The sequence below is a fragment of the Cupressus sempervirens genome, chromosome 9, assembly GCF_028749045.1.
Source record: "Cupressus sempervirens isolate cs-2001-9-10 chromosome 9, ASM2874904v1, whole genome shotgun sequence".
Classification (NCBI taxonomy): Eukaryota; Viridiplantae; Streptophyta; class Pinopsida; order Cupressales; family Cupressaceae; genus Cupressus; species Cupressus sempervirens.
The window spans coordinates 2,991,407-3,011,575 of NC_143126.1; positions in this window are offsets into that span (position 1 = coordinate 2,991,407).

Here is a 20,169-nt window from a genome sequence, read left to right on the forward strand (position 1 = left end):
ACGTCCTACATTTAGAGAAGATACTTCAGCACACACACTTGATGCTATGGTAACAGATATTGTAGATGAACTTTGACAAGTGAGGAATGAGTGGGATTCATTACCAGAATATGTACAGGATGGATGGACATTTGACAGGTACCTGAACTATAGAACTGCTAGGTAGAAGCAAGTAGATAAACACAGTGAGTTGCAACAGGTCACCAACAAGTTGGTATTACCCACATTTGATGGCAGTGGAAAAATAACTGCTCGTGCTTGGATTCATAAGGTGGATACTTTCCTATCTCTGAAGACTATGACAGAAATTGAAGCACTCAAGTATGCCACTTTACACTTAGATGGGGCAACACATGATTGGTGGACACATGGCATGATCACATTGCAACACAATCAGGTAACCACTTATCAAGAGTTTGTGGATAGATTGATAGAAAGGTTTGATAAAAAAAATCCTGAAGTTTATTTTCAGGAGTTAGCTCAGTTGAGACAGTCAGGAGGCTTAGAAAAATTTATCAATGATTTCCAGAAGCTTGCAGTGATGGTGCCTGACATTTGAGAAAGGAGGCTAGTCATTTTATTCACAAAGGGATTAATTGAACCACTCAATGGGTGGGTAAAGGCCTTTGATCCTACTACATTACAGGAAGCCATGAAGAAAGCCTGCAGTATGGAACTTGCAGCTCCAACAAACCGGTTTAGTTCAAAGAGTTCTTCACCATTTAGAGATAACAAAGGGGAATTCAACAAGGGTAAAGAGAAGGTTAATGACTCAAAAGACAAGCTAGCTGCACCTTGGGATAAGGAAAGACTTAATGACCTACATAGGAAGAAGCTATGCTTCTTTTGCAAAGGTCCCTATGAGTTTGGTCATGATTGTCCTATGAAGCCTAAGGGGAAGGCTAACTAGGTGATGTGGGCTTATTATGAAGGTTCAAATTCAGACATCTCAGAGCACCTTGATGAGGATCCTGATGAAGTAGAGGGTGAACAAGAGGTAGATAGTGTTGAGAAAAAAGAGGCTCCAGAGATACATTTACAGGAGGCACGTCTGTCTAGTATTCAAAGAGAGGGATCTTTCAGATTTCAAGGAGTCTTGGCAGGACAAAAAATTATTACTCTGTTGGATACAAGTGCCACACATAATTTCATTGATGCAGGATTTGTGGAGAGGCATGGACTCATTACTGAGGAGTTTGAGGGACTGAGAGTTAAGGTAGTTGATGTATATACTCTTTGTTGTGATAGGATGGTGCGAGATCTACCTTTGCGCCTGAACAACTATAAGTTTAAGGCAGACTATCATGTGGTCAACATGGGTGACATGGACATAGTACTTGGAATGCAATGGCTACATTCTTTGAAGGAGGTTACCCTGAGATTGGAGGATATGGAGATATGATTCGTGGTGGATGGTAGGACTCATGTGCTGACGGCTATCTGTAATGGTGATGTTAGGACTATCTCATTTAGGCGGTTGGAGAGATTAGCCAGGCATAATAATATAGAGTGGGCAGCAATATGTGCCTTGATGCCTACCCAGGGGGAGCAACATAAGATTGAATATCATCCAGATATTCAAAAATTGAGAATCAAGTATGGGAAGGTATTCAATGAGATTCCACCAGGCAGGCCACCAGACAGATGTATTGAGCACATTATCGAGTTGGAGGAAGGTGCTAAGCCTGTCATGATCACACCATATCGGCACCCAAAACGGCTCAAAGATGAGATTGAGAGGACCATCAATGAGTTGCTAGCAATGGGACACATCAAACCAAGTAAGTCACCTTTTTATCTTCTGTTGTTTTGGTAAAAAAGAAGGATGGAACTCTACGAATGTGTATTGATTATAGGGTGTTGAATAAGAGAACTATAAAGAACAAGTATCCCATCCCATGCATCGATGAGCTAATAGATGAATTACATGGAGCTTGTTATTTCACAAAAAATGATTTGAGATCAGGCTATCACCAGATTAGAGTTCGAGAGCAGGATATTGAAAAAACTGCTTTCAGATGTCATTATGGGCATTTTGAGTTTGTAGTCATGCCTTTTGGTTTGACTAATGCACCTACCACTTTTCAGTCCACTATGAACAAGGTCTTCCACCATCAGTTGAGGAAATTTGTGCTAGTGTTCTTTGATGATATTTTGATCTATAGCAGGACATGGCAGGAATATTTAGAGCAATTGGAGACAGTATTAAACATTTTACAGAGTGAGTCCTTGTATGCCAAGGAGTCCAAATGTGATTTGGGGATGACAGAATTGTTGTATCTTGGACACATCATTAGTGCGGAAGGAGTGCGAATGGATCCTGAAAAGATCCGTGCTATTGTTGATTGGCCACCACCAGAGAACCTTACATAGTTAAGAGGGTTCCTTGGTCTATGTGGATTCTATCACAAGTTTTTTAGTGGCTACTCATGACATGCAGTGCCCATGACAAACTTGCTGAATAAAGGGGCATTTGTGTGGACTTGAGAGGCACATGAGTGTTTTATGCAGTTCAATGAAATAATGACTACATGCCCAGTATTAGCATTTCCTGATTTCACGAAGCCATTTGAGCTTCAATGTGATGCTTCTGGAGAGGGAGTTGGTGCTATACTCATGCAGGACAAGCATCCTATAGCTTATGAGAGTAGGAAACTCAGAGGTGCTAAGAGATCATTCAGCATATATGATAAGGAGATGCTGGCCATCATGCATGCCTTAGCCAAATTCAGACAGTATCTTATGGGCAGCAAATTTTGTATTAAAACTGATCATAATAGTTTGAAGCACTTTTTGGGACAACAGGACTTGAATGATCATCAACAGAAGTGGGTGAGTATGTTACAGGCATATGATTTTGATATCACATATGTTAAGGGGACACAGAATATTGTTGCAGATGCTTTATCTCGTAGGCCACACCTCACTTCTATGATTCAAATATCAGAGGATTGGCGACACTTGATTGTAGTAGAATATGCCAAAGACATGTGGGCCTCTTCTATAGTGGAGGGGACAACAATCGACACCACACTCCCATAGATGATTTGATCATTTAAAAGAACATGATTTACTCAGTCCCAGGATCGAAAGTGAAGCAGTTGATTTTGAGAGCATTCCATAATTCACCTACAACAGGCCATCCTAGTTATTTCAAGACTTATAGGTTAGTACGAGAACGATTCACTTGGAAGGGACTTAAGGCTGATGTTTTGCAGTATGTGTGTGAGTGTCATGTTTGCTAGCAGAACAAACAAGAGCACACTTATCCAGCAAGGCTCTTACAGCCACTTCCTATTCCTGACAGGAAGTGGGAGTGCATCTCTATGGATTTTATTACAGGCTTGCCTAGGGCCCAGGGGTGTGATTGTATCTATGTGGTGGTGGATAGGCTAACAAAATATGCTCACTTCTTCCCTATCGCTACTACATACTCAACAACTTAGGTGGCCGAGGTCTTCTTCAGGGAGATTTTTAGATTACACGGGTTACCTCAGAGCATTGTGAGTGACAGGGACAGCCGCTTCATGAGTCACTTTTGGCAGGAGATATTTCGGTTGTCTGGCACTAAGCTTACACCTAGTACCAGTTATCACCCACAGACTGATGGTCAAACATAGATTGTAAACAAATGGGTGGAAGGGTATTTGAGGAATTATGTGGCAGATCAATAGCGAGCTTGGGTCAGATGGATATATCTCTGCGAGTATTGTTGCTAGCAACTCGTTGATGGTCCTCACGATCTCATCTTTGAGTCATTTTGGGTGCTGGTATGGTGTGATCATGACAGGCTTAGCACCTTCCTCCAACTCGATAATGTGCTCAATACCTCTGTCTGGTGGCCTGCTTGGTGGAATCTCACTGAATACCTTCCCATACTTGATTCTCAATTTTTGAATATCTGGATGATATTCAATCTTATGTTGCTCCCCCTGGGTAGGCATCAAGGCACATATTGCTGCCCACTCTATATTATTATGCCTGGCTAATCTCTCCAACTGCCTAAATGAGATAGTCCTAACATCACCATTACGGATAGCCTTCAACACATGAGTCCTACCATCCACCACAAATTGTATCTCCATATCCTCCAATCTCAGGGTAACCTCCTTCAAAGAATGTAGCCATTGCATCCCAAGTACTATGTCCATGTCACCCATGTTGACCACATGATAGTCTGCCTTAAACTCATAGTTGTTCAAGCGCAAAGGTAGATCTCACACCATCCTATCACAACGAAGAGTATATCCATTAGCTACCTTAACTCTCAATCCCTCAAACTCCTCAATAATGAGTCCACGCCTCTCCAAAAATCGTGCATCAATGAAATTATGCGTGACACCTGTATCGAACAAAGTAATAATTTTTTGTCCTGCTAAGACTCCTCGAAATCTGAAAGATCCCTCTCTTTGAATACTAGACAGACGTGCCTCCTGTAAATGTATCTCTGGAGCCTCTTTTTTCTCAGCACTATCTACCTCTTGTTCACCCTCTACTTCATCAGGATCCTCATCAGGGTTCTCTGAGATGTTTGAATCTGAACCTTCATAATAAGCCCACATCACCCGGTTAGCCTTCCCCTTAGGCTTCATAGGAAAATCATGACCAAACTCATAGCGACCTTTGCAAAAGAAGCATAGCTTCTTCCTATGTAGGTCATTAAGTCTTTCCTTATCCCAAGGTGCAGCTAGCTTTTCTTTTGAGTCATTAACCTTCTCTTTACCCTTGCTGAATTCCCCTTTGTTATCTCTAAATGGTGAAGAACTCTTTGAACTAAACCGGTTTGCTGGAGCTGCAAGTTCCATACTGCGAGCTTTCTTCATGGCTTCCTGTAATGTAGGAGGATCAAAGGCCTTTACCTACCCCTTGAGTGGTTCAATTAATCCCTCTGTGAATAAAATGACTAGCCTCCTTTCTGAAATGTCAGGCACCATCACTGCAAGCTTCTGGAAATCATTGATAAATTGTTCTAAGCCTTCTGACTGTCTCAACTGGGCTAACTCCTGGAAATAAACTTCAGGATTTTTTTAATCAAACCTTTCTATCAATCTATCCACAAACTCTTGATAAGTGGTTACCTGATTGTGTTGTAATGTGATTATGCCATGTGTCCACCAATCATGTGCTGCCCCATCTAAGTGTAAAGTGGCATACTTGAGTGCTTCAATTTCTGTCATAGTCTTCAGAGATAGGAAAGTATCCACCTTATGAATCCAAGCACGAGCAGTCCTTTTTCCACTGCCATCAAATGTGGGTAATACCAACTTGTTGGTGACCTGTTGCAACTCACTATGTTTATCTACTTGCTTCTAGAGGTTGCTGGAAGAAACAGAGAAAAATTAAAAAGGGAGGCCGACCTATCAAGGAAAAAAGAATAAATAGGCATTGAAGGCTCATTGTCTATCATTGAGATTTATTATTGATTTTTTCTTATGTTCGTTGTGGAGCCTAGGGTTTCTGCAAATAGTCACAATTGGCCATTGAGAACGAAAACTCTCAATTGGTACACAATTTTGAGGGTGTGAGAGATCACTTGAATTATTGCAGCTGGGGGAAGGATATTTCAGTCCTTTCATTTGTGCTTAATTGCTGATTTGGAGATTCCAGTGGAGTTGCACTTACACCATATCATCTACAACATTTAGTCTCCACCATTTGATCAATCCAATGGCCTACTGGTACGGGTCATTACACTTCAAAAAAGGAAAAATTTCAAACTCTCCAAAATTGGTCAAAGTCGGCGCCAAATCAGAGGTCTCATCGAGAGCTTTTCGAAAATGTTCATTTTGTCAAAATTGGACTCCGTATGCAAAAGTTATGTGCAGTCAAAGTTAGTTGACCAAAAGGATTGATGATGGTGACGTGGTAGATTACGGAGGCGGCACGTGTCATTGACGTGGCATTAATTAACAAAGGTTTTGGGTGCCACGTGTATGGCAGGAAGCCATGTGGCACCTTCAGGTTTGTTGGCATTATATCTACATGGCGTCATTCAGTTTGAACATTGACAAATGGATAGTGGGGGTCAACCCCTTGACCACCAAGCATCAAAACAAAGCTGGTGGCCGTTACGCCACCGATTGCCTTCAATCACATATGGCTCAAGTTTATTGATAACTAGCAATCGACCCCAGTTTGGTTTAAAGGGCGGCGCGGTGGTTGGAACCACCGACCTCCCTCCATTATATGCCTTTTCAAAATCTTCATTGCCATTGCGCCACGTGAGTGGCTTGTGATATTATTAGCATAGATTTTATTTAAAGTCTATCAAAGCTTCGATTTCCCCTTGCCTAAATAAGGGCAATTATTAAATAAGGATAAATTTATAAAATAGAAATGAGTCTCATTCCGAGGAGGGACTGTTGTAAGGGACTAAATATATAAAATCTTGTTTCGCCTTATTATTAGACATTGTTTTGTATAAAAAGAGGGGTTATGGGCCTTTTGAAGGCATGGAAATTAAGGAAGAAATTATGCAAATGATGAGAGAGAATTTTTGTATCTGGAGACTTAGTGATTTTTCCTACACATAGAGGAATTTTGCTACGTGTGCTTGAAGGGAATTATCACAAATCACTTGTATTGATTTATTGGAGTTAATCGGATCGGTCCCCCTATTGGAGCTAGAGTCGGAGACGTAGTCCTTCCCGGACGAACTCCGAAATCAAATGTGTTGTCTCTATCTCTCTTTCTATCATTTGATTATATGTTTTTCTTATTTACAATTATGTTAATTTTCTTTATTAAAGCTTTAAAATTAACTTTATATAGTTGGTTAACATTCTCTGTAATAGTCCTAGATCCTATAATTTAGATCAGAAGTAAAGCATGGAAAACCCAAAAAGACCCAAAAGGCAAGCCTTGATGATGCTGGATGAGAAGGGAGCCACCTAAGGGATACCTAGACAAGGACTCAAACATATATGCAATGAAAAATGACCAAGCTAGAAGCTTAAAATTAAGAGGAGGACTAAAATTTTGCAACAACTAGCTCTGATTAGGGACTTAGAGATGCACATGTCTTAGAAGGGACCTAGCATCTTTAGTTTCGCAAAGCCCAAATGAAAACTTTAGGGGGGCAAGAAAAAAGTGAAACACACAATAGGAAGGAAACTACATTAGGGAAAAAAGGAAAATGAAACTAGAGCACGCGACATAAAGAAAAACTGCCTTAGCTAACACTAAGTGCAGAGATTACCTACTTTCAATTGCTAAGCTAGTATATTTTCAGGTCCTGGCCATTATAAGAAAATGATAGAACTTCATCAATGGCTTAGGCTAGTATGAAGGAGTTGTTTTGATTTATTCACACAATTCTGAAAGGGCCTTTCCAAAGGGAGTCAAATTTGTGATGCATACCCTTGGGTTCACATCTTTTATCCCATAACAAGACCAAATCATTTGTAATGGACACCCAGGAATGCCCAAAAGCTGAACCAACTGCTGAAATTATATTAATTCTAAAATGCTGCAATCAAGTAAAAAGAGATGTATTCCAAAGGCCAAACCCTAAGGGAATGATGTCTAGAATGTTACAACAGAGAATGAATGTCCCCTATTGCCAAAAAAGAGTGTGATTCACACATCCAAGCTGTTATCAAATGCAAGTCATAATCATTCGATACAATAATCCCATGCTAAACAATGAGACTCTCACCCCTATTTATCCTATTCCTTCACCCTTCTAGAAAGAACTAAAACATTAAATAATTGCAAGTGCTAGAAGCTTCCCCCTTCCAATAATTAATGCACTCTCTAGAAACTCCTCTCTTGCAATAATTAATTATGCTTCTAGAGGCTTCCACCTTTCCAATAATTAATACACACTCTAGACGCATCTCCTTTGTAATACAATAATTAATTAAATTAATTAAATATAAAGCCACCTTTTAATTTTAATTTATTTAATGACTTTATAAGAAATTAATTTAATTTTTTCTTATCCTCCACTTAGACTTTGGAGAACGTGAAGGCCAAAATATGGGATCATTACAAATCCGCCCTCCTTGAAATTGCTTGTCCTCAAGCAATTAAGTAACATAATGGACTCCAACCTCCACCTGGATCCCAATATGTGATATCCATATGGAAGTTAAACCAACTGCAAACCCGAATCATCAGGACCAACCCCTGTAGCCTAGCATTCAAAACTTGTGCTGATGAAGTCAGAATGTCATCATAAGACAACTCCATAGAAGATCTATGAAACGTCTTCTTCCCTTTATCCATCCACATAATATATATTGGACTGGAATGCATATTATCACCATCATGCATTGAAAAAGATGTAGTTGTAGGTGAACCATATGTGCTCATGCTAACTGTATCAACAATAGGTGTTGCCACATCGAAATATATGGACATAGGAACAACATTAACTGCTGCAACAGAAAACTGAACTGAATTTGTAGTTGATGAAAACTCATAATCATTAACATGTGTGGCTTTATTAGAAAATACATCAACCACTGCATTTATACCATTAAACTCCTCATTGGATGCTTCAACTGACATAGAAGTGGTTGCTGATATGATAGTATCCTCGCATTCTCCTAATTCCACTATTGCTACGTCATCATCCCTTGACAAGGCTTCATATGTGGTCTCCTGACTTTGCACGCATGTCTCTACTGACTCTGCCGAAATGCCTACATCACCAACATCATAGCTGGTTGGCTCTATATGTGTCTCGATCCCACCTGAGAAATCGATTCCCTTCTGCTCTGGAGCAACGTACAAATCATCAATGTTGATGCCCATCTATCTAGCCATAAGCTGCAACATCATATCCATTCGCCTATTCTGCTCCTGTTGCATACATTGCCTCTTCTCTAATGTACCCAATAACTGTCTGAACATCACATCTTGATCTGGACTAATATACATCTTTATCTGGCTATCAATATGATCTCCACAGGATGGCAGGACTTATAGCTTTGATACCACTGTAATGGACACCTAGGAATGCCCAAAAGCTGAACCAACTGCTGAAATTATATTAATTCTAAAATGCTGCAATCAAGTACAAAGAGATGTATTCCAAAGGCCAAACCCTAAGGGAATGACGTCTAGAATGTTACAACAGAGAATGAACATCCCCTATTGCCAAAAAAGAGTGTGATTCACACATCCAAGTTGTTATCAAATGCAAGTCATAATCATTCGATACAATAATCCCATGCTAAAAAATGAGACTCTCACCCCTATTTATCCTATTCCTTCACCCTTCTAGAAAGAACTAAAACATTAAATAATTGCAAGTGCTAGAAGCTTCCCCCTTCCAATAATTAATGCACTCTCTAGAAACTCCTCTCTTGCAATAATTAATTATGCTTCTAGAGGCTTCCACCTTTCCAATAATTAATACACACTCTAGACGAATCTCCTTTGTAATACAATAATTAATTAAATTAATTAAATATAAAGCCACCTTTTAATTTTAATTTATTTAATGACTTTATAAGAAATTAATTTAATTTTTTCTTATCCTCCACTTAGACTTTGGAGAACGTGAAGGCCAAAAGATGGGATCATTACATCATTTTCCTTGAATCTTCTTGGCCTTGATTTTTTGTCAAAGAAGCTCTTCACACGCTCTTGATGTTCCATGATGTGGTCAACTAGCTTTTCACGCTCCTCTTCCAGCTTGGTTAGGTACATTATTTACTTTTCCAAAGTAGTTTGGAAAATAGGGTCTTCAATTTTTTGTTGCAACTTGCAAACTGATAACTCCAAGGGAAGGGGGAGACTGGCCTCAACTCCATATCCTATCTCAAATGGGGAAATAACAATTGCCTTCTTAGGTGTTACTTTATCTGCCCAAAGAGCTTCATATAACTTCTTGTGCAAGTCCTTATGGTTGTTAGAGACAAGCTTTCTCATGATATTGACCAAATTCTTGTTGCTTGATTTTACTTGACCATTTCCCTAAGGGAAATAATCTGAAGAGTGATTGAGGTGGATACTGCTATCATAGTAGAATTCAACAGTTTCTATTGAAGAAAAATATGTAGCATTGTCCATAAACAACTTTAGTGGGACCCCAAATATATAGATATATAGATGCATATGTGATATGTGTGTGTGTGTGTAAGTTTGTATGTATACATACACACACATGTGTGTGTATACATATGTACATACATACACATACACACACATATATACATACACACACATATACATATATATACCTATATACATATACATGTATACATATATGTATACATACACACACACACACACTCATATATATACATACATATATAGATAGGTATATGTATATATGTATATATGTGTGTGTATACATATACACACACACATATAGACACACACACCCAACACACACACACAAAAGTTTCATTTTTTTCTCATGTGTGGAATGGCTCTTGTAATGCATGAAGGCATCCTACATAATATAAGAGCTCAAAAATCATAAAATATCTTTCGCTAATAAAAGAATACCTTTTTAATACCTTCTCCTTCATTCATAGTGAGAGATTTTGTATTGGCTTTGAAGCTTGTCTTAGCTATACTCACATGAAAAAATTCTTACTTTCCCTTTGTTCTTTCTTGTGGTTGTGGAATATAATAAAAAATAAATAAGAGTTGTCATCAAAAGTATAATTACATCATCATAATATAGATCATAATAGTTGTTCTCTGATTTTGAATAATTATTTTTGTGAGTCATTTATTTTATCAATTTTACACAATCTTAGATTTTTAATCATATCAATATTTCATTTGTTCACACATGATCATGTGTTGCTATTTGTCAACAAAATATATGAGAAAATTGAACATTATGTTAGTTATAACCAAAGAATTTAAGTATAAGAACTTGTTTAATGAAATAGTCTTACCACTACAATAGTTGAAACCATGTAAATTCAACAATCAAAGTTTCATTAGTGCTTACTTATGTCGGCTCTTACAGTACCCATCTGAGAAGTATGAGTATAGGAAGAAATGTTTAAAGAATAGACATAAGAAGAGACAATAGTATTTTCTTTCAATTCATTATATATTATATTTACAATGCTATATCTAAATATAACTTTGTAAGACATTTAGTTAAATGTGATACATTGCTATCCACCACAATTCTATATTAGGTTGTCACTAATTTAGACTTTAGTTTGGTGGAAGGGGTGCATGATTACTTTTGAGAAAAGGAAAAAGGAAAGCCAACTACTTAGTAGTATTGTAGTTGGAAGGGGATGGACTATGATACTAAACTACTCATTCAGTTTTTCGCTTAGATCTCACTAAAAATTAATTAGTTAAGGAATAAACATTTTCTCTTCATTTTTTATGGTATGTTCATATTAGTAGTGAGCTAATTGACCCCTAATTATTTTCCCCTACATTGCAGTTTTGTGAATTCAACAAGCTTAGAAGTAATAAGAGTTGACAAGATAGAGAATGTAAACTAAGATTCTATGACAAGAATTGCTATTATATATGAAAGTAAAATCTCCCTAAAAGTCATTGACATGGATAGATATCAAGCTTTATTATCTATAGAATAGATGCCATGTCAGTGATTTCTTTTCTTTTGAATTATCCAGGGCAAGAGTAAGGCCTTTTTGGACCTAAAAATAGAAGAGGTAATACTAACTTTTTGTCTGCTAAAGTGCCTACCAAAAGGAAAATGGTTTGACCTACACGCTCTTGCAAGGCTAAGACTACAAATGAGGAATTGATTTGCTAATGTATGTGCTAGATAAAAAAGATGGGAATTCAATGGTATATTTCAATTTTCTCTTTAAAATATATTATTGACTTTACATATCTTCTTAATATGTTATTTTCCCTTCTCTTAACAAATCCTTTCATCATAGTTCCATTAGTATTCTAAGCTCAAATGTATCGAGAGCCTATATAATTCAATTTGAGAGATTTTCTAGTAGTTTTCTATATATTATATGATTTGAGCTTCTAAATTTGACTTAGATGTAACTACTTTTTTTACAACATTGGTGAAGAGTTTTCTTTTTCTTCCAAGAGATCCTTTCATTTGACCTAGTGTTGTGCTAAGTTCAAATTTATTGTCTGTTTACAATGTAAGAAGCTATATGATATAGTTTAGTTGTTCTTTTGGTATTTTTAATATATTATGTGAATGGGGCTTTTGGATTTGACCGTGTATATTTTTCCTTGTTCAAATTTTGAATCATATTCAACAATTTATCAACATGATAGATGTAACATTTTCTACTAAAGTGTCAAAACATGGCTTTCTTTGTTGGAGGAGTATGCATATATATCATTATCATTAAAATCATCACCATAGAACATGCTTTCCGTGTACATGTGGAAGAAAAATATTACCATAGACATGCTTTCTTTGTGTTAGAAGAGTATGTGTATACATCATTATCATTAAAGGAGGGAGAGGAGAGGTTTTGGTTATGTTGGGTGGGGGGTGGATGGGGGGAAGGCTATTAAAATATTCTCGTATGATGTATCTAAAAATCCTAAGAGAGAATGTGTGTATGCGTGAATATGTGTGTTGTTAGTAATGGTAGAAAGCAAGTAAATGTAAAATTAGGTCATGGGAACATAGAGGAGCTTGTGGGGCTACAACTATAAGTGATGAAAGGATTATTTGGATTGTTTGCTACATGATCATATAATGGGTATGAATAGGCCTAAGCCTAGCTATTATTTATGATCATATTATAGTTTGTCTCTACATAGTATAGTATGCTACAGTTAGTACTATTTTACTACTAACACTACTACTGATTGACCTAGCTTCCTGCTACTCCCGCTGACCATTAATGTGGTTGTATGTAATCTACATGTACTACATCGTGTATACAAAAAACTTCCTTTTCCTTTTCACTTTCTTCTTTCTCCACTAAAAAAGATCACTGTAGAGACTTAGATCACAAGGGCTCAACAAGAGACATAATTAATTCACAATCTTGAATCCTAAATGAATGGAAGAACTAGGTGGGGGCATAAGTTAGACCATAATCAATCAAAATTTAATGAATGTTAGTTTCCCTTCCACTCCCCCGACTCAACAAAAGCTTCCATTGTGCAACTTAATTGCAGAGACATAGATCACAAAGGCACATGAAGAGAATGAATACACACACACACACACACACACACACACACATATGTATGTATGTATGTATGTACATACATACATATGTATACATACATATGTATACATACATATGTATATCTATACAAATACATATGTATATCTATACATATGTATATGTATATGTATATGTATATCTATATAATATGTGTGTGTGTGTGTGTGTGTGTGTGTGTGTGTGTGTGTGTGAATTGAAAAATTAAGAAGTGACATAAGTTATAAAATAATCCATCAAAATTTCATACCTTCTTTCCTTTGCTTTCACAACTGCTTCAACACTATTTGGGTTTCATTGTGCAACTTTATTGCGGAGACATAGATCAAAATGGCGTGACAAGAGACAAAATATATATTTACCCTTGAATCATAAAAGAATGAATGAACTGAAAAACCATGAGGGGGCATAAGTTATAACACAATCTATCAAAATTTCATATGTTCTTTCTTCTGCTTTCGCATTGCTTCGACACTATTTGGGTTTACGTGGTCAATTTGGGAATCATTAAAATGATACAATACTTCTTTTTTTTGCCTTATAATGTTGACGTCTTCAGAATACCTATGGCTCCATCAACATATCAACAACATCGGGGACACTTTGAAAAAAGAGAGGCCAAATTCACATTATTATCTCCATGCCGTCGAAAAATGGCTACAAATGTACTAGTGAAATTATAATGTTTATATTGTGATAATAGAATTTAAATGAGCTACATTAAACAAGATGATCATGGAAATTTATTTAAACAATAATGTGCTCCAACATAACACCATGTTTGAGCTATGAAAACCTTGACACAAGGCGAAAAGCTTAAATGGCTCTTCTACTTGAACATAGTGTTTCCTAGAGAAGTTAGAAATCATTAGAAAGTAACCGTACACGAGTCATCTTTTATATCCCTTTTGAAAATAGGAGAGGCATAGTGAATTATTTCTTCCCTTTAATGTGACATATCTGTAGGGCCCATTTACCGTTGCACCAAAAGCCATGACTGTTAGTGAACATGGAACACCACATAATTAACCACTTGTGGGCAGGGGAGCGCGTCGCATCACCCAAAAATCTCCCCCTCGACGCGCATACCAGGTGCTTACGCGGGTCAGGAAAGCATCGGGGAGATTTGAACCCATGACCAAGCCAAAACCAGGCTCTGATACCAATTGTTGGGCCCATTTACCGTTGCACCAAAAGCCATGACTGTTAGTGAATATGGAACACCACATAATTAACCACCTGTGGGCAGGGGAGCGCGTCGCATCACCCAACAATATCACGTTCTTTGACGTGGATAATAAAATAGTGCATTCCTATTATTTAGGAAAGTGACAAAATAAATAAAATAATGTATGACATATATAATTATACATTTTTCTATTTAACATAGTATTGGATTAGAGATATCAAAGTTCCACAATCCATTTTCATAGATTTTTGGATTCGATTGTATGTGTTTTTCCATCAACAAATTTTCAAATCACACTCCATGATCCATCATCATGATGAAGCAAAGCATGAGATGCATTTATTATGCATCTCGTGCTTTGCTTAATCCCAATGATAGATCACAAAATGTGATCTGAAACATTGATGATATAAAAACACACAATTGAATCTAGAAATCTATGAACATAATAGTATTAGATGCTAACACAACTATATAGTCTAAAAGATGATGGTATAAATATAGTATTTCCTTATTTGCACTATATTTTCATATCTTATTTTTCTAATTAATCTTGATCATACAAATTCATCAATTACTTTAGGATACATTTTTTTACACCTTATAATTCCCATCACACATATATGTAAGATGAATAATAAATTTAATTTACAATCGTCACACCCATATCATTGTCTTATATTAACAATCACCTAAAATTAATACATTACTTACATAAAAATATCCCCATAGAGAATAATCTTTAAAAACAAATCTATTCAAAAAGAACTTTAAAATTAATATATTACTTACATAAAAATATCCCAACTGAAAATAATCTTTAAATACAAATCTATTCAGAGTACTTTCTTTGAAGTTTTTCTCTAAAGTGATAAATAATAATTGTGGTCTGAATTTAATTTCATTGTAAATCCTCTCTTCACAAATATTACCATTTTCTATTATATACAATAGAAATTAAAGCCCAACATTCATTTGTGGTACCCTCTTTCATTTAAATTAATGAAATCTTATCTATATTCCCTAAAAGATTTGACACAACATTTTAGATGTCCAAATAGTACCCCACACCAATCTAATGTTCCTCCTACAAAGCCAACCAATGGACTAGCCGTTGAAAGTTTGGTTCCGATTTCTTGTCAAACCATGTTAAAGTGTGAGAGAAGGAACAAATTTGGGGTCCATATTAAATTTAATGATTAGGCAACTATGAATTCGAGGGCATATCTTTCGTGGGGATTTGTTCTTGTTTCTGGTTTGGATGGAACAATACAACTCAAAAGTATTTTCCTTCCACGTGACACCTTGGACAATGATTCCATGAGGGAGTACAACCATAGTGCATAATAGTTAGTGCTTGCTTTTCTCACCAAACGTCCAACATCCCTCTCAAAGAGGAAAATGACATTTAAAAAAAAAGTTCATAAAGAGTATATTAATATTAAAATATTATTGATTGTAAGATTTGATGTTTGAGGAAATAGGCTACATTATTGTTTCTCAAATAATTTGAGAGAATGTTTAAGAGAAGGAGAATATTTTTCATGTATCTTATGATTAAGATTTTATTCATAAATCTTGTCAGTTTAGTAGGAGGTAGATTATCTCTACACTTGATATTTGCAGGTCATTGGTTTTCCATTCTATGTCTAGGAATTATTATTCATATATCTAATGGTTATAAACTATTATATAATTTATCAAGATACTTTCCTACATAAAAAAAAGATGTTTACAAATTATTATCGATGTACTTAATGCATGTCACTTGCTAAATAAATCATTATAATTCTTCCTATATTTACACACATTCATACATAAACATAGATATAGATATAGATGTATCTAAATATGCAACCCCCCACCCCACACACACGCACGCACACACGCACACGCGCACACACAAGAATCTTCAAGCTAGGACCCAATAATATTCAAATAATAAATTTTTACCAAACTATTACAAATAAAAAGTAGATCCAGATAGCTAAACTCACTTTAGCTATTCAATCATATAAATTGTCAAATTTAACACGTTTTGACCACCTCAACACTATAAATCTACTTAAAACATATGTTCATCTCTACCATCACCAGTACACACACATCACATAATAGAATACATTTTCCACCATCAAATTATCTTGTATCCTTGTCATATATGAATCCAACACATATTTCTACCCCTCTTCTACTAATCTTTAGTATTTAGCCAAAAAATGAACACATAGTTTTATCACTGGCCTCCTCAAATCACCGTGAATCCCTCTTCTATAAGTATCTAGACATAGTTACATTACTTCCTACACCTACACAACTCTCTCAACACACCACTTTCCTTCCAATGCCATTTTTGGGAAGTTACAAAATATTTATTTGACAATTATCACCCTTTTTTGTAATTAGTTGCTCTCAACCTCAAAAGTTCACTGTAACTTCCTTTTTGCAAATTATTTCTTCTTGTAAAATAGAGAATGGAATACAAAATAAGATGGGGAAAGAAAATCTCCATGCACTCTAGTTATTATACCTCAACCAAACATGCACCTTTCAAAAAGTAAAGCCATAATTACATGACAAACTTCATAAAAGAAATTAACTTCTTCAATATTGTCATTGCAATCTCAAAGAAGCATCCTCAATTGCACTAACTTAAACTCATGTTTTAGAAATAAATATTAAATTTTTTTATTTTAAGCATTTTATAGTTGTGACCTTAAAATATACACCACCTAATATGGAATCATTGTCCAAGCATTATAACCTTGGTCTCAACAAGGGGTAAAGGTGATCTTAGTTGATAGAGAAAACTAATTATTACATTTATTTGCTAGACAACCAACTAATGCATTGCCAATCTATCATTGCAACCACTTCACTATACAAGCAAGCAAAAAGCATTTTATAAAAATAACTTACATTTTCTTAGTTCTTTGATTAAGTGATTCAATCCCAATTCTCCTAAGACTCTTTTAACAATTGTTGGACAATAATTTGTTAACCATATTCTACCATCTCTAAAAAAAATGAAAACATGTTAGCATACATAAATGTCGACATATTAGCCTTTGTATAGCTGATTTCAATGATATGAGTAAGCATACATCTAAACTACAAGTCCATTTCAACTAAGCAACCATGTGCATGGAAGATTCAACCCTTCAAATTCATCCATAGATTGAACCTAACCAAAATGTACATTCGAAAGTTTGAACTGTAATAGATAATATCTACATCACATATTAAATTTTGAATAGTGGACTCCTCTGTTTGAACAGTGGACTCCTTAGTCATACTTAGAACTTCTAAAAAGACCAATATTTTTATTTCATTGTTTGTCTTTAAAAAAACTCCAATTTCTAGATAATCTTACATCTTTTTGTCAATACTACGTCGAAATTCAAATTCCTCCCCAACAAAACTCTTCTTCTGCCATTTTTATGATACTTTTCTCTTTTATCTCTTAGTATAACAAGAAACATTAAAAAAGATTATTAGCTTTACTATCAAAGATAATAGTAAAACAATATGAATGAGTCATCTTTAACTCTTAATCTAATCTTGGTGTGTACATACAAATCGTGCTGATGTACATGTTTGGTCAATGGAACCTTTCTACAGAAGAAAAAGCTTTTGAAATATTGAGTGAGTTTCAACCTCCTTACTTTGTAAACTAAAGGCGAAAAAGCATTCAATATGGGTTGTTTCCCATCAAATTCCTTTCACTTCTTGACGGCCCCAAATATTCTCCTTGTTTCCTTCTTATATTGCCCAAAATTGCGCTCTTTATTAACTTAACTTTGTACTTTATTCTTGCAGTTTTATTGGCTTTGACTTGGGAACATTAATTGACAGAAACAGTCATTTGAAAGAATCTCTGCCCTGTGCTTTATGTTTAACTATTGACACCTCTTTTTAATGTGATTAGATGAAATCAATATTAAGATTATTATAAATAATTACAATTATAAAAATCAATGAAAGTGACTTTTACATATTCGAAGCAAGCTACAAATGTTTTCCCTCCATTAAATTTAAATTGTGTGGCCTTATGATTCACATTAGAAGTGAAATTAGAGAGACGAGGATATAAATAATATAGTAAATTGTCTAAAATTCTCACTTAATGAAGTATTTACAAATCTTATTTGGTCAAGGACAAAGATAGATATGATATAAGAAAAATATAAGAAGGTATAAATATGATATAAGAAAAGTATAAGAAGGTATGAGTTTTTATTATTTTATAATAAAAAATATATGAAATATATGATTTTTATTATTAAAGTAGTATTTTTAAATTTAATTATGTATTTTTTTAATAATGTTCTAGATTACACTTAAAGATCTATTGATTTTAATAGTAAACTAGATACTTAAAAGAAGAAGTAAAGAAATGATAAAAATATTAGATAATAAAATAAAAGAAAGGGAAAATAACAATAAATGTCACACACACACACACACACATGAAAGAGAGAAACAAAAAACGTAAAATAACACACAATAATAATCTATGTAATAATGTAGAAATGTAAATGATTATAAGATATCTTAAAGTATAAGAGAATATATACAAAAAATGATATTGAAGTGTAACAATGAAGTTAATATTATAGATGTTATTTCTTTCATGGATCTATTAGGACGAGGAAAGTAATTAAAGTAGAGGAGAGGATCTAGTAGTTGAGCACCATAACTTCACACTTCTCAAAATCTCACATGGAAATTTCAAATCAGTTCAAATTTTTTTAGAGTAACTTATTTAACGAGTTCTCTTACTTATTACTAAGGTTTCATGGTCATAACATCAAACATGATGCCACATCAACATATTTTTTTGCCTCGGTTTCCAAAAAAAGAAAAAGAAAAGGCAAGAGCGATGATAATGAAAAATAGTACTTAATACTTGTGCAACTCATGCTATAAATATAAAACAAGCAAATAAATGAAACAAAACATAAACAAAGATGATAAAATAAAAGAACACAATATTTATTGTGGTTCGACAAACTAGCATGTGTCCACACTCAAGCACGAAATCAATTGTATTATTGAAATATCCAATTACAATATGTGGGTTGCACATAACCATTATAAAGAGCTCTTCAAATACGAAGGGTTGAGGGTGAATGAACATTCATGTGACTGTTGGACTTCATAGCCCAATAGATGTGACATTACGTGATTGATTACTTTTTACAACTAAATGTACATTTCATTTGATTATGAGTAGTCATCATTATAATGACAACTTTTAAGTCACAACTATTAATCCAATATTGTCAAAAAAATTGGAGGTTAAATGAATGAGTGTGAGTATTAAATTAATAAGTATAGGTATCAAATGAACTTGACTCCTATCACAACTATTATAACACATTTAGGTATTGGTTCCTTCTTCCAAACATTTACATAGTTAAAAAGAAATATATTATAAAAAGTTGGTAAATAAATCGATACTCTACTTGTTTGAAATTTCTTTCTATGTTTTACATTGAATGTGTTTATATCTTGACGATGATGAATTCATTTTTCATGTTGGTTTTAGTTTATGAGTTTTCTGTTTTGAGCTAGAAAATTTAGGTAAGGCTTGGTGATATTTTCAAAATTATGAAGTATCTCAAAAGTATCCTATCCTATCCAAATAGTGAATTAAGGAAAGAGTACTAGTTACTACTCACATTCTAATTAATGTTCACTTTTCCAATTACTAACTTAAAAAAATCAAAAAATTAAACATACTTAAAATTTTTGAACTTAAATTGGAAGAGTTATGCAACTTCAATAACTCTATTAGCACTACTTATAACACGGTGGTTGTAGTACAAGATTATTGCCACAACATCTTAAATAGGTATT